This window comes from Panthera onca, chromosome E3 (assembly GCF_046562875.1).
Source record: "Panthera onca isolate mPanOnc1 chromosome E3, mPanOnc1 haplotype 2, whole genome shotgun sequence".
Taxonomy (NCBI): Eukaryota; Metazoa; Chordata; class Mammalia; order Carnivora; family Felidae; genus Panthera; species Panthera onca.
Genome location: NC_138354.1, coordinates 4,478,956 through 4,494,675, shown reverse-complemented (window position 1 = coordinate 4,494,675; position 15,720 = coordinate 4,478,956). Strand labels below are relative to the sequence as shown.

The 15,720-nt window shown below is 43.7% G+C and overlaps 2 protein-coding genes across 3 annotated transcripts in view; one reads left to right on the top strand and one right to left on the bottom strand.

Moving 5' to 3' along the window:
• LOC132689636 (zinc finger protein 169-like) overlaps positions 1-4,631 on the bottom strand; it is a 67,727-nt gene extending 63,096 nt beyond the window's left edge. The window contains exon 1 of the mRNA XM_078439907.2: positions 3,917-4,631. The gene's annotated coding sequence lies outside the window, so the exon portion shown is untranslated. The remainder of the gene's footprint in view (positions 1-3,916) is intronic.
• A 41-nt stretch (positions 4,632-4,672) lies between these two features.
• RNF216 (ring finger protein 216) overlaps positions 4,673-15,720 on the top strand; it is a 144,979-nt gene continuing 133,931 nt past the window's right edge. The window contains exon 1 of one of the 2 annotated variants that reach the window (XM_078439896.2): positions 4,673-4,806. The gene's annotated coding sequence lies outside the window, so the exon portion shown is untranslated. The remainder of the gene's footprint in view (positions 4,807-15,720) is intronic. The other variant, XM_078439897.2, reaches the window with a different exon arrangement.

Below are 15,720 nucleotides of genomic sequence, written 5' to 3'. Positions count from 1 at the left end.
AGCATCCAGGGCTGGAGGGAGCAGATCAACCACTACAGGTTGAGGAAGGAGCACCAGAGAATATTTGGGGGTGATGGGAATGATCTCTATCTTGATTGCAGCGGAGGTTATATGCGTGGGCGCATGAATCTGTCAAAACTCAGAAATGTACACTTACAGTGGGCGCGTCGTATTGCATATAAATCATTCTGCAATAACACTGATTTTAAAAAAAAAGCAATGCGCTAGAATAGCAGGAAATTACTGCTTCTGAAAGCAGATCGAGTTCAGGAATAATTTCCTCCATGGCCAGACTAGCACGGCTTCATCGAGATAAAACCGATGGCAATATTCACAGCTCTTGGGAGTGACGATGATATACAGAGTGTGGAAATGGCAGTCCTCTACGATTATAAATGATTTTACAGGTGGCAGGCACATTAAACTAATTGTAACCAGAAAATGAAATACAGGAGGCAGGGCTGCAATGACTCACAGAGGTGTATGAATTATACCCCAGCTTTCTGGAAGGCTCCGAGTGCTCTTATGTTGCATACCTTCCACCATAACTGCACGGAAGTATAGCCAATACACATGGGACGAGTTTCCATAGATGGGAAAAGTCTTCCCAGGAAAGTAGCAAAGCATCGCTTCTGGGCAATAGTTTTGTCTGCAGGCAGATCTCTTCTGCCCTTTCTGATTTTGGGTGCTGGTTGACGTTAAAAGCAAAAAAAGAAAAAAAAAGTGACTCCTCTTATTGACATAGAACATTTTTCCTTATAATAAAAATATGGAGCAAAAATCCCTTAATACTGCTGACTGCTCACAAACTATTCCATCCTTCTCTTTTTTTAAATTAAATTAAAATTTATTTTATTTTATTTTTTTAAGTACTACCCAACGTGGGGCTCGAACTCACAACCCCAAGATCAAGAGTCACACGCTGTACCAACTGAGCCATGCAGGCCCCCCTAATTTCTTTTTTTTTAGTTTTATTTTAATTCCAATTAGTTAACATACGGTGTTATGTAAGTATCAGGTTGCCATCCTTCTCTTAAGGAAGCTTACTTTCAGTTCTATGTTTCACACCTTGATTTTCATTTTTATTTGTATTTTATTGGTTGGTTTATTAGTTTATTGGTTGGCTGGTTTATTGGTTGGTTTCCTCTAATTATAACTTTTTAAGAAGTCAGTAACAGGGGTGCCTGGGTGGCTCAGTCGGTTGAGGGTCTGACTTTGGCTCAGATCATGATCTCCCGGTTCAAGCCCCACGTCGGGCTCTGTGCCGACAGCTCGGAGCCTGGAGCCTACTTTGGATTCTGTGCCTCCTCCCCTCCTCACGCTCTGTCTCTCTCTCTCTCTCTTTCCTCCAAAAATAAATAAACATTAAATTAAAAACTTTAAAAAAAAAAAAGAAAAAAAGAAGTCAGTAACATTGTTTTATTTCCTGGAACCTATTTTTATGGTCACTTTCTGCTTTATGGAGAGTGAGACTTGTTTTCTATTTATAGAGGGAAATGAGGCTTCCCTTTTAAAATAAATATATTTTGGGGCACATGAGTGGCTCAGTTGGTTGAGCGTCTGACTTTGGCTCAGCTCATGTCTCACAGTTTGTGGGTTTGAGCCACGCATCAGGCTCTGTGCTGACAGCCCGGAGCCTGCTTCGGAATCTGTGTCTCCCTCTCTGTCTGCCCCTTCCCCATCCACACTGTGTGTGTGTGTGTGTGTGTGTGTGTGTGTGTGTGTGTGTGTTAATGCGCGCACGCGCGCGCGTGCACGCGTGCCGCTCAAAAATAAATAAATATAAAAAAATTTAAAAAATATATTTTGATGAAAAATGAATCCGTCTAAAGAACAAACTATTACTTACAGGCAATAGGTCACTTAGGCAAAAATTGTGATATTCCCATACTGCTCAAAAGTCTGGGGTTTGTTAAAGGCTGTTCCCTTTTCTGCTCTGCTGTTTTGTGGTTCGGTGACAGGGCAGGTGTGGGCTCCTCTGTGACATCTTGAGAAGATGGAGCAGGGCCAGCAAATCAAAAACAACAACGACGATTAACTGAATCGTCAAAGCACGTGCCCTGGGACCATACCACCCTCTTTCCTGGGCAACTATCTGCTGGGCTGCTGGTCAGTCCTCCTCATTCATTGAAGATTTTAGGAACTGTCTTATTCCACGCCCCACCTCCGTTTCTGACATCTTTCTTGACGATTTAATATCCTCTTATATAATCTATCTACACCCAGCCCTTCGTTTCTTAATCCCTGCCCTTCGATGATCTACGCCTCCTCTCTACCTCAGGCACCCTCGTCGTGGGGCTTCAGCGATCCCTGGGCTCATCATTACCAACAACTGCATCATCTCCAAAATCTCAATGTCAAGCATACCTCTCATTGACCCACTGTCTCCAGCTCTTTTCTTCCCCCTGCATCTAAGTGGGTGGCTGGAGAAAGCCCCATATCCTTGCTGCCTGGCTTCACTTTAAATCTCTGACCACAGAACTCCAGAGCCAGCAAGGCCACAGCATTCAGCTCATCCTGTCTCTCTCCTTTACAAAACTGCAAGATCTTGTCCCCGGCCTCACTCTCAGCCAATGTCCCTCCTTCTGGTTTCCCTGAGATTCAGCTCTATTGTATTGCATCTCTGAGCAGCATCTGTCAACACTGATAATTTTCCTCCTTCTTGGAACACTTTGTCTCTATGGCCTCTGAGATATCACACACTCCTGGTTTTCCTTCTCCTTCACCGGGCTTTCCTCCTCAGCACCCTCCTCTACGTGGCACACGTTGAAGTGACCCTGAGTTCCGTCCTCTCTCCTCTGTCTACTCATTCCCTAGGTATGAGTATAGCCAGTCCCATGGCTTTATACATTATCCATATCTCAGTGACCCCCCATTGTAAATCCCTAGCCTGAGTTATCCTGTCTTTCTGAAGCTTCAGACTCATATATCCAACTGCCTATTGACATCTCAATTTGAAGGTCTAGCTGGCAATTTAATGCGTCCAAAACACGTTCACCTCTTCCTAGGCCGACCAAAACCTGTCCCTCCAAATTTCCCCCCCTAGTTGTGAATGGAACCACCATTTACTCAGTTGCACACGCCAAAAACCTTGTGGTTACCCTTGATTCCTTTCTCTCTCACCTCACATCCAATCTACCTGCAAATGTCTCTGTTCTACCTAAAAAAAAAAAAAAAATCAATCCCTAATGTGATTATTTCTCACCACCTCCTTCCTGACCATCCTAGTTAAAGTCACCATCACATAATAATTATTTTGACTCTCGCGATCGCTTCCTAACACATTCCTGCTTCTACTCTGAGCTCTCTAGAGTCTGTTGTTCAAATAGCCACCAGGGTCATCTTTGGAAAACGTTCCCGGAAAAATCAGCCCACACGTCTATTCCCAATTCTCTAGTGGCTTCCCATCACAGTTGGAAGAAAATCCAGATTCTGGGGCGCCTGGGTGGCTCAGTCGGTTAAGCGTCCAACTCTTGGTTTCAGCTCAGATCATGATCTTACAGTTCCTGAGTTCCAGCCCCGCATCAGGCTACGTGCTGGCAGGCAGGAGCCTGCTTGCGATTCTTGTTCTCTCTTTACCCCTCCCCTGCTCACGCTGTCTCTCTCGAAATAGATTTAAAAAAAATTTTTTTTAAATCAAATTTCTTATCAAGACTTTCTATGAGGGCACCTGAGGAGCTCATTCGGTTAAGCATCCAGCTCTTGATTTGGGCTCATGATCTCACAGTTGGTGGGATGGAGCTCCATGTGGGGTTCTGTGTTGACAGTGTGCAGCCTGCTTGGGATTCTCTCTCTCCTCTCTTTGTCCCTCCCCCCCCCAAAAAATAAATAAATACAGATTAAAAAAAAAAGACCTATGATTTGGCCCCCTACCGCCTGGCCAACCCCCATTCCCTACCACACTCGTCTCACTCACCGCACTGCAGGCTCGCTGTTTTTCTAACACGCCAGGCATCTCTCCCTTGTGCTTGAAGTGTGTTTCCTCCAGGTGGTCACCATCGCTCTCACCTCCTTACGTCATTCCGTATTCTGCTGAAATGTCCCCTCTTCAGAAGACTCCCCGACCACACCGGTATCCTCATCACATCACGCTCTATCCCTTTTGCTGCTTTATTTCCCCTATGCGTGGTTTTTTTTTTTTTTTTTTCTTTCCCTGAACACTTTCTGCCCGAACCAGTATTTTAGTTCATTAGTTTACTAGTTAGCGAGTTCCCTAGCTATATCCCCGCCCGCTAAAACATAAGCTTCAGGAGAACTGGGACCCTCCATACCGTTGTATCTCCAATTCCTAGAACAGTGCCTGGCTGACAGGAACCTCTCCGGAAAATACGTATTGAATGAATGACTTGCCAAAGGCAAGGGGTGCAAACGAATGCACATCCAGCGGATTTTCACGGGCACCTGTTTCTGCCCACCTCCACCCCCACCCCCGACCTATTCATCTCTAGGGAGATGGCGACACTTCCTAGGGTGGCGGGAAGGGTACCTCGGTTTCCTTCATCCTCCCACCCCGTGGGGGAGTCAAGACTCCCTGGGTGGTGAGCGGAAAGGCGTCCCTCTCTATGGTCTTACTCCCCAGGTCCCTCCTCCCTAGCACCCGGCGTGCCTCTATGGTTCTTCCTGTCATTAGTCGGGAGGGGGCGCTGTGCGCAGGCGCGGGGTGAAGCCGCGGCGGGGCCGGAAGGAGTGCAGCGGCAGCCTCGGAGGCGGCGGCGACGAAGCTGTCGGCGGCCGCTCCCGGTGACTAAAAGCCGCGGCGACAGAGGCCGCCGAGCCCGCTTGGCGAGCCGGCGAGCTGAGTGGCGAGTAAGTGTCGGCCGCGGGGCGCGTCCAGCTCCTCGGCAGGCCGTGTGAGGCGAGCGGCGTCTCCGCCCGGCGCCTCCATTAAGCCCCGGGGTGGGGGCGGGGGCGGGGGCCTCGGCCGTGAGGGGCGGCGGGGCCGAGGAGTCGGGGGCGCGGGCCTGGCCCGGCGGCCGCCCCAACGCGAGCGGGCCCGGGGCCGCGCGGGGCGCCGCCGAGGGACGCGAGCAGTGGGGCCGGCGGCGAGGCGGGAGCCACAAAGGCGCAGGCGGCCGGCGGACCCTCCCCCGCTCCCGCCACTTCGGGAAGTTTCGCGGGCCGGCCCCGGGCCTGCTGCGCGAAGGCGAAAGCGCCGAAAGACCGAGTTTCCCCGGCGGCACCTCGCGGGAGGCGGCGTCCGTGGAGCCGAGCGCGGCCTGGAGCGCGCGGGCGGCGATGCCCTATGACTTTGAACTCCGGCGCCCCCGGCCTAGGGGCGCCGGGCCTCGGTCCCAAACCCTCCCGACTCGGTTCAGGAGGGCTCTCTTCTCGAGAAAGCCGGCGACTCCCCCCCGCCCCCCAGCCCTTGCGGGGACATCCAAGTGCGTCAAAACCCTCTGCAGCGCGGGGAACGCGAACCCGTCCAATGTACCTGGAGCGCCGCGCAGTGAACGAGACCGCTGTTCCCGCGTGGGATGTGGCTGAATGCTGTGTGGAACGCTCGTCTCAAAACTTCGGGCCGCTCCAGTCTCGTGCGAGGGCTCCCTGAGCGCCGGCAGGGTCCGATATAAACCAGCCAGGGGGCCTTGTAAATAACTCCCAATACCATGTGATAAGTTCCTGGGTACAGCTTGTCCTAGGCACTCTGCTAATGCAAAGAGAAGATTTTTGTACCCTGCTGGGAGCTGGGAGAGGACAGGGAAGATTTTAGGACCGACCTCAGTCTTGCACGCTTGCCTGAAGACCGCAAAGAAACAACCTTGCTTTGTTCCGTTTATTATTATTATAGGTAATTTATTGGGGCTGGGGGCAGGGGGTGGCGTGAACTGGAGGAAACAGCTAGGGAGCCTGGGACCAGATTTTTGGATCACCTTAACTCTTAAATAGAGCCTAGCGGCAGCACGCGAAAGAAGCCTTCCAGCCCCTCTGGAGGAATCTGATAAAGGAAGTTGAGATGCGAGTCAAGGAGACTGCAAGTTTATGAAATAGGGTAGTTGAGTGAGCCTGTGTTTGCCAACTCCGATAGCTACTATTGAACGAGCGTTCACTATATTCTAGACTGTGTTATTTGCAGACCTCAGGACTAATTCTCCTGCCTGGCAGTGTTATTTTATCTTCATTGTCAGTGAGACAAAACATGACGCTAACCATGTGCTAGACACCGTTTTAAGCATTTTCTTTAAAACTCTCTTAATCTTCAATGATGGGGGTTCTGTTATTGTCCTTGGTTTAAAAAGGAAGAAAATGAGGTGCTGAAAAATAACTTCTTGAGTCACAGAACTGGGTCAGAGCTGGGACTCGAACTCAGTTTGGTTCCATAGTTCGTATTTCTAATTGTTCTGCTATGTCTGTAAATGATGTTTTTTCAGAAAGGTCTTCTGGAGTATTTGCTTTGTGCCAGGCAGCGTGCTATGTCCTGTAGCTATGGAATGAATAAGCTGCAGGGTCCTACGATCTTGGAACTGATGTTAGCAGAGGAGATAGCGATTTAACATAGCTTCCCAAGTAAGTGTAGGTTACTGTGGCAGCCACTTTGAAGGGGTGAGATATGTTGTCATTGGGGATGGTCAGGAAAGGTTTATCTGAGGAAGTCGTTTAAAATGAGAAATTGAAGGATGAATGGAGTTAATTTGGTCCGGGAGGCAGTGAAAAGTCATCAGTCAACCAGAGGAGGAAGAAGCATGGCATGTTCAAAGGCCTGAACCATTGTCCCTGCAGAATGGTGAATGGGGGAGAGGTGTCAGGTGAGGTCAGCTAGGTCAGCAAGGATCATGCGAGACACCATTTCACAGGCCATGAGATTTTGGTTCTACCATGATGAGATTTTGTGATTTAAAAAAAAAACGAAAACAAAAAAAAACCCTTAGTGGTATAGGAAAATACATCAGAGGGTAGAACCTGGAGGCATTGTGGGGTAGCAGGGGCACTGTATTCATGAGTTCATGGAGGATTGAACTGTAAAAAAATCATTGAAAACATTGATTTTTTTTCCCCTCTTGTGGATGAGGATGTGCTTGCTTAATCTAATTTCTGAACCAATTTTCAGTTGACATTTGAGGAAAATTTTAAGGTTAATATGTTAAACTGTTTAGTGCACCCACGGAAGATCGTTGAGTTTCATTTTCGGTTTAAAACGTTTCCTATTGTAGAAAGACTAACAAGAGGGTTTGGTTTGTTTTGTTTTGTTTTAAGGGAGAGCGCAAATAAGCAGGGGAGAGGGACACGGACAATTTCAAGAGGGTTCCATGCTCACTTGCAGCCCAACACAAGTCTTGGTCCCATGATGCTGGGATCATAACCTGAGCTGAAATCAAATGTCGGATGCTCACCTGACTGAGCCATTTTGTCTACATGTTAAAATTTGTGCACATTGTGTTTTCTTATTCTGAACTTACTACCTTCCTTGTTTTTAATAGTATCACCATCCTCCAGTCACCCAACATCTAGGTCAACTTTGACTCCTTTCTTCCTCTTTCCCGATGGCTGTTTACATACAGAAGTCCTCTAGAATCTAACTGTGGTTGGTATCGTATTTTTTCCCTCGTCCTGCTTACTGTTATCTCTAGTTCATACTTCACTGCCTCTTGTTTTCTGGGTTTCCTGGTACCAGATATTTGTACAGTCTTCATATTGCAGTGAGGTTGATTTTCCTAAAGTACAACTTTGTGCATTGCTTTCCATTGGTTAGAAAATAAAATTTGAGCCGGGCTTCAGTTATCCATAGATGCATAACAAACCACCCCCAGACCTAGTCACTTAATACAGTTTTATTTGTTGGCAATTTTGTGAGTCAGGAGATTGGGAAGGGCTAACCTGGGCTGTTTTTTCCTGATCCACATGTTGCTAGTAGAGGTGGTAGGGTTGGAGGTTCTACTTCCAAAGTGCTTTTTCACTCCCATGCCTTGTCAGGGACTACTGGGAGGCTGGGCTCAGCCACATTTTCTCTCTCCGCGTGAAGTTAGGGCTTTCCGTGTGATCTCTCCAGCAGGGGAGTCAGAATTCTTAATGGTGTTTCTGGGCTCCAGGAGCCCTAGGCGGAAGTGGCTGTTCTCTTAGGAGCACCTGGGGGGGGGGGGGGTGTGGTCAGTTGGTTAAGCGTCCAGCTCTGAATTTTGGCTCAGGTCATGGTCTTGTGGTTCCTGAGATCCAGCCCTGCACTGGGCTCTGTGCCAACAGCGGGGAGCCTGCTTGGGATTCTCTCTTCCTCTCTCTGCCCCTCCCCTGCTTGTGAGCACACACGTTTGCTCTCCCTTTTTCTCTCTTAAAATAAATAAACATTAAAAAAAAAGTTATCTTAAAAGCAAAGTTTGGAACTAGCACAGCATTCAGTTTAGCTTAAATACAGCTATCTTGGCTAAGCTTCCCTAACTATCTGCCCTCTCCCAACTGGGATAGTGTCTTTATCGCACAAAGACTTCATTCTGTTGTGCTAATTTGTAGTGTACTTAATTGTGTGCGTAGTTTCTCTCACTGTCCGGACTCCCCCAAGTTTTTTGAGGCAAGATCCATGTTGGGTTTTCCTGTGATGCATAACAACTTTTTTATACCATGTGGCAAGAACATAATAAATATTTGCTGAACTCTTTATCGTATAGAAAAGTCAGAACGTATAAGAAAGCAAAAAAGTATAACTGCGTGAAACTTAATACTTAGTAATAACCTCACTCACTTTTTGTTTTGTTGATTTAATGCTGATTAACTGTTAGTACAGACTTACAATAAATAGATATCCAAATAATGGTTAAGATGAGAAGCTAGAATGTGAATGAAGAGCAATAATCACTTATAGACCCTTGAGAAACCGTTCTGGGAAGAGGTGCTGTGGAGCGGTATGACATGGGCATGTCAGCTTCTCCCAGACTATGCCTGGCTCGGCTTTGCCCACCTTCCTCTGGAGTGGCCAAAAAGATTAACTCGTTAAGTGGGAAATATCTTTTATTACCCCAAAATCAGTGTTGCAGAAGTGACCGACACATTGCTGGAGATTACTCTGGAAAGTGGTAACACTACAAAACCCCAGGACCATGCAGTATTATATTAGGAACCTGTAGAAGGAAAAATGGAGATGTAACATGAATAGAAGAATGAGAAGAAGATTATTTATAGTTGAAGAAAATCCTGATGAACTGATTGTGGTCCCTTAATCAGACTCTGGTTCTGTATGGCTCTGTTGAACAGCTCCGGACTCTGACAGAGGAAGATGTTTTTGGAGCCACTCATTCATTCAGCCACTGTGTGAGATGCAGGAAATACAGCTATGAATAAGATAGTCAAGAACATGGTGGAGAACATGATTCAGATGTGGACTTTTTCATATGTTGATACATCCACCCAAGGAAAAGAAGGGGATTTGAAAAATAGTTGTAGGAGGCAGAAGAAAACACAGAATTGTCATCTAATTTTGTTAAGTTTTTACTTAGTATATAGTAGTACTACATAAGATTCTCCGCGGAATAATGAAGTGATGAAATATATGCTAATTTTTGGTTCTGGCTTGGAAGCATCAACTGCCTTACTGACTATAGAGTATAGTCATAAACGTACATATGAAACTTTTTACAATACGAGGAAGAGGCAAGATAAAATACTCTCTTAGGTAGCATTTCCAATTTCTGGATTCCACATTTATTTAACCATTTTCTTCAGCTGTTTGATCAAGAACCTACTTTCACAGAAAAAATGAAGTTTCTTATAGAAAGAAGTAAAAGTTTAACTGTGAATAGTTCTAATAAAACTAGTAAAAATTAACCTGGAAAAGGAAAATAAAGCCCTTCCCTCCCCCAACGTTTGTATGTATCACCGACTAATTAATAAACACTATACATCTGTGTGCTTGGGATAACAAAATTCTTGTTTTGTTGGCATTTACCATTTACAAATGGCCTCTGATTTCGTCTTCCACCACAGCCTTACAAGGTAAGAATAGCTATTTTCATTTCATAGGAAATAACAGTCATAATGTGACACTTGCTGTGTGCCAGGTACCGTGCTAAACACTTTATATATTTAATGCAGTTCATCTTAAAACCACTATTCTCATTTCACAAATGAACTAGGTCCAAGAAATTAAGCAATTTTTGCAGTCACTGATTGACTAAATGGTGAAACCAGCATTCATGCTTAGGTAGTTTAATCTGAAGCCTGAATGAGAGGACATGACCTTTGCAGAGAAGCTAGTCAGGAGGAGGAGTTCTGTTGTCAGACTCCTTTTCTCACTGCAACTTGGGGTCTTTTTATGTACCACTCATTTGTGCGGAATCTTGCTCTTAAAGCACCACAAGTAATCTGTTCAACCACAAGTTTGACATTTTAACTAAATTAGGTAGATGTAAAATGAATCACATTTCTGTTGGATTTCTGTCGTAAAATTGAAGGAACTTTGTGGTGAAATAAGAAACTTGACTAGTAGAATTAAGTGTTCAGAATACTTTTAAAAAATTGTATTTGGAAGAAAAGTAAAGTTCTTGAATAGGTGGCAGTTCAAATTTGACATCAGAGCTCTTACCTTTCTCCTGTGCTCTTTGTAAATGATGTCCTAATTATTATTTCAAGTGAGATTTGTAATTTTTAAAAATTGAGTTACCTTTGTCCAGGTATAGATAACCAGAGAATTCTGTTGTAAGACTTAAAAAGTCTTGATACACAACTTAGTATTCTCTAAGTTGGAAAAATTCTAATGTTGATTTGACTTTTAATTCTTTGTAGACATCATTTAATGAGAAGCCAGGGTCTGGGGACCTACTTTCTCTAAAGCACGTGGTTTCTCCCAGGAAGGCAAAGAAAATTGAGATTTTCTTAGAAGGAAAAACATTGAGTGGGTGGGTTATAGATAGGATCTTGGGACTAAAAGGGCCCCATGGCAGTTAGAATTGTCCTCCTTTCGTTCTTAATTATTTTCATTTTCCTAACGTTCATCGAATTAAAGCAAGAAAATGGCTCAAAAATCAAAGTGCAGGAAGATTTAAAAGTAGTTCTCCCCTCATGACGCCCCAACTACTGTTTCACAGAGGCAACCACTTCTTTTTCTTTTTTTTTCTTATAATGGCTTTTGTTTGCCTAACTTTTCTATTGTGAAATACAGTACACACAAAGAAGTTTCACCCCAGACTGAGCTTGGGCCTGTGCCTAAACTAAACTTTATCTAAATGAAGTCATTCAATACATACTTTCTTGTGTCTGGATTCCTTCACTCAACCTTTATGTCTTGGGGTCCATCCATGTTGTGTGTGTGACTTCACAATAGTTTGGGGGTTTTTTTTGTATCGTTTTTAATTGTGTGAACATAGCACTGGATATCTGTCCATTCCTTCGTTGGTGTGAGTCCTTTTTAGTTTTTGGCTCTTAGAAAAATACTGCCGGGGTGCCTGGGTGGCTCAGTCGTTTAAGCGGCTGACTTCGGCTCAGGTCATGATTTCGTGGTCCATGAGTTCGAGCCCCATGTCGGGCTCTGTGCTGACAGCTCAGAGCCTGGAGCCTGTTTCAGATTCCGTGTCTCCCTCTCTCTGACCCTCCCCCGTTCATGCTCTGTCTCTCTCTGTCTCAAAAATAAATAAACGTTAAAAAGAAAAAAAAGAAAAATACTGCTGTGAACATTCTTATATACATAGACCTGGTGCATATAAGCAATAGTTCTATAATCTAGATTGCTAGTGGTGGGCTGTTGGGTCAGAGCATATCATCTTCCACTACAATTTATGATAAAGTATCAGACTTTGTCATATTGTTTTTCTTTAAGTTTATTTTTTATTTATTTTGAGTGAGTGAGCAGGGGAGGGGCAGAGAGAGAGGGTGAGAGAATCCTAAGCAGGCTCCTCACTGTCAACGCAGAGCCCAATGCGGGGCTCAAACTCTCGAACCATGAGATCATGACCTGAGCTGAAGTCAGACATTTAACCAACTGAGCCACCCAGGTGCCCCTTAGCAATTCTGTGGGTATATAATATCTTGTGAGGGTTTTCTTACCCTTCAAAACGAAACACCCATATTTAAATGAATTTTTTTTATGTTTATTTTTGAGAGAGACAGAAACAGGATGTGAGTGGGTTAGGGGGCAGAGAGAGAGGGAGACACAGAATCCTAAGCAGGCTCCAGGCTCCGAGCTGTCAGCACAGAGCCCAACACGGGGCTTGAACTCACGAGCTGTGAGATCATGACAGCCTAAGTCGGACGCTCAACCGACTGAGCCACCCAGGTGCCCCTAAAACACCATATTTAGAACCACATAAAACAAATGTATGGCGTAATGAATTATAAGATGCTTGTACTCACCACCCAGTTTAAAAAGTAGACCACCCCAGCACCCTCCCACATATCCTGTCCTGATCATAACTCATTCCTTCCCCCTAAAATTATTAGTCTGACTTTTATAGTCATTTTCTTGTATTTCTCTATGGTTTTATCATCCAAGAGTACATCCCTAGGTATTATAAACGCATTTTAAAAATTTGATGCATATGGGACGCCTGGGTGGCTCAGTCAGTTAAGTGTCTGACTTCGGCCCAGGTCATGGTCTCACGGCTTGTGAGTTCAAGCCCCGCATCAGGCTCTGTCCTGACAGCATGGAGCCTGCTTCTGATTCTGTCTGCCTCTCCCTCTACCCCTCCCTAGCTCATGCTCACACACACACACACACACATTCTCTCTCTCTCTCTCTCTGTCAAAAATAAATAAACTTAAAAAAAAAGATTAAAAAAATAAAGATTTGATGTATGTTTTAAATCTAAGGTGGTTCTTCCATTCCTTTTCTTTTTTCCTTATAACTTAAATGTTGTTGAACCTGAACTGTTTGACCCGTAGTTTCACAGAGCCTAAATATGTGTTCATCAGACTTCTAAGAAATTATCATTCCCCTATAGAGAGAGCCTTTTTAGACAATTTTTCCCCCTAACCCTCCCCATTAATTACTAAGGAATAAGATTTTGCTGGGTGAAACTGAATTTTGAAGAGTCAAGCCATTGTAACACCTTAAGGTCTTTTCACACTCTTGCAGAAGCACTCCCATTGAGGATACATGGTCTGGATTGCATACTTAGGGTGCAATTCAAAATTTCATTTTTTTCCTCGAGCTTCTATTCTAAAAATGTGGCTGAGTCCAAATCCTTCACCAAACTCTGGTTCAGTCTCTTTCACAAGGCTGTAGCTAGTGTGTTCTTTTCTCAGAATGCGCTTTTGTCTTGTCTCTGTGATGTTAGCAGCCAGTGATTTGCAAGGTCTAGATCCAGTAATTCATTAAGGATTACAAAATGATCGTATCTTAATTGAATTTTTTAATTGATATTGGAATACTTTTATAAAGAAACCATTTTCTTACGCTCTATTTGGTTATCCAGTGATTTATAGTTTATAGAGGAAAGACAAGAAAATACCTGAATCTGTGCCTTGATTTTACCAATTTTAAAGATAATGTATCGGTTGATATCATACTGTGAAAATGACCTGTTAAAAAAAAATTATTGGGGCACCTGGGTGGCTCGGTCAGTTGAGTGTCCGACTTCGGCTCAGGTCATGATCTCATGGCTCGTGGGTTTGAGCCCCGTGTCGGGCTCTGTGCTGATAGCTCAGAGCCTGGAGCCTGCTTCTGATTCTGTGTCTCCCTCTCTCTCTGCCCCAACCCACTTGCATTCTCTCTATCTCTCTCTCTCTCTCTCTCTCAAAAATAAATATTAAAAAAATTTTTTTTAATAATTACGAACACTTTCTTGTATATATTTTCTTCAGAGAGTCATGTCATATTATTATGTTTATTGGTGCTCAGAATGTTCTATGTTTGGCCAATGGGCACCTCTTCAGAACTTTTTTTTTTCCTTTGAGTTATTCTGACAGGACCCAGTCTTTGATAGGTAGTTTTTGATAGTTTCCGTGATATGTGATGGGACAAGATGTTGTAGGCTCATTTTGTACATTTCTTGCTTCAGATATGGAATTAGTAATTTCTCCCAAAAATCCCTGGTTTCTTTTGGTGGGAAATAGTATTTCAAGACCATAACTTAGGGGCGCCTGGGTGGCTTAGTCGATTAAGCATCTGACTCTTGGTTTCAGCTCAGGTCATGATCTCACGGTTTGTGAATTTGAGCCCCACATCGGGCTGTGTGCTGATGGTGTGGAGTCTGCTTGGGATTCTCCCTCTCTCTCCCTCTCTCTCCCTCCCTCTCTCTCCCTCCCTCTCCCTCCCCCCCCCAAATAAATAAACTTTTAAATCAAGACCATGATCTAGGCACTACAGATGCTGATTGCTACAAATAAATTGTTTTCTTCAGGCCTTTCTCTTTTTTTTTGTACAGAACTAAAATATTTTCCTTCACACTAGTATTTATAACTTAAGTTTAAGACTATTAGGGTTTTACTTCTCTATAAGTAAAATTTCTTTTTTCTACATGGAGAATCTTGATTCTCAAGGACATAGGGATTAATAGAACTAGAATATTCCATAACTCCTACTAGTTTTTTTTATCTTATATGCACACAGCTATCAGAATGAAAGTCTCAGAACATCACAACCAATATGATTACATTCCTTTAAAATTTTGCATATGCTTCCCCTCCCCATAGTTTTTATAATTGTACTGTATTGTTAGATTTTAGTTAGCATTTAGTCTCTGTGCTACAAGTAATTATACATTTAATGTTCACTACCAGTCTTCGTGGTGGTGTCTTTAGTCATTTTGGTTGCCTGAAGTTTATTTTTCTGTCAATTCCTCAGGAAGGACCTGTAGAAGCAATCAATATTCCATAGGTTCTTATATGTTGATAAATTTGTGCCCTTTTCTTTGAAATTATTTTTGCTGGATAGAAAATATCTGGCTCCCATTTAAAAAAAAATTTTTTTTTGAGAGAGACTGAGAGGGGAAGGAGCAAAGCGGGAGAGAGAGAATTCCAAGCAGGCTCCACACTTAGCGTGGAACCCGACTCAGGGACTCCCACAACTCTGGGATCATGACCTGAGCTGAAATCAAGAGTTGGATGCTCAACCGACTGAGCCACCCAGGTGTTCTCTGGCTCCCATTTTTTAAAAAAAGAATTTGACTCCATTTTCTAATGGCATAAAGCATCACTGTCAAAGTCTATTATTAATCTAATTTTCATTCTTTTGTATGTCTCAAGCCCAGGTCCTAAAGGGACCTCTTTTCTTTAAAGTCCTGTAATTTCACTAGAATGTGTCTTGATGGTTGTCATTTTGGGTGAGGTGTTTTTTGTTTTAGGTATATACGGGGTTGTTTCAAAATGTGGTCTTTTAACTTTTTTTTTTTTAAGTTTAATTATTTTGAGAGTGAGAAAGAGAGAATGTAAACAAGCAGGGGAGGGGCACAGAGAGCAAACCAAACAGGCTTCGTACAGTAAGGGCAGAGCCTGACACAGGGCTCGATAACATGAACTGGGAGATCATGACTTGAGTTGGATGTTCTTCTGACTGAGCCACCCAGGCGCCCCTCAACATTTTCACGTTAGGAAAATTTTTTTTTACATTTCAGTTTTTAGTATTCTCTTCCCTTTTGAGTTATTCAAGAGCTGCTGTTTGTTATGTTCGACAGTCTTGGCCTTGATTATTTGTTCCTTTGTCTCTTTATTTTTCTATTTAAAACTTTCCTCCTTTCACCTTTTAGTTCTTCTAAGCAGTGTGTGTTGTGTTCATTCACACTTGTGTTCCTTCTAATTTTGTCTTCACTCCTAAAGCTTTTTTTCCTTTTATTTCTAATTCTTTCCTGAGAGCTGTCATTCCATTTG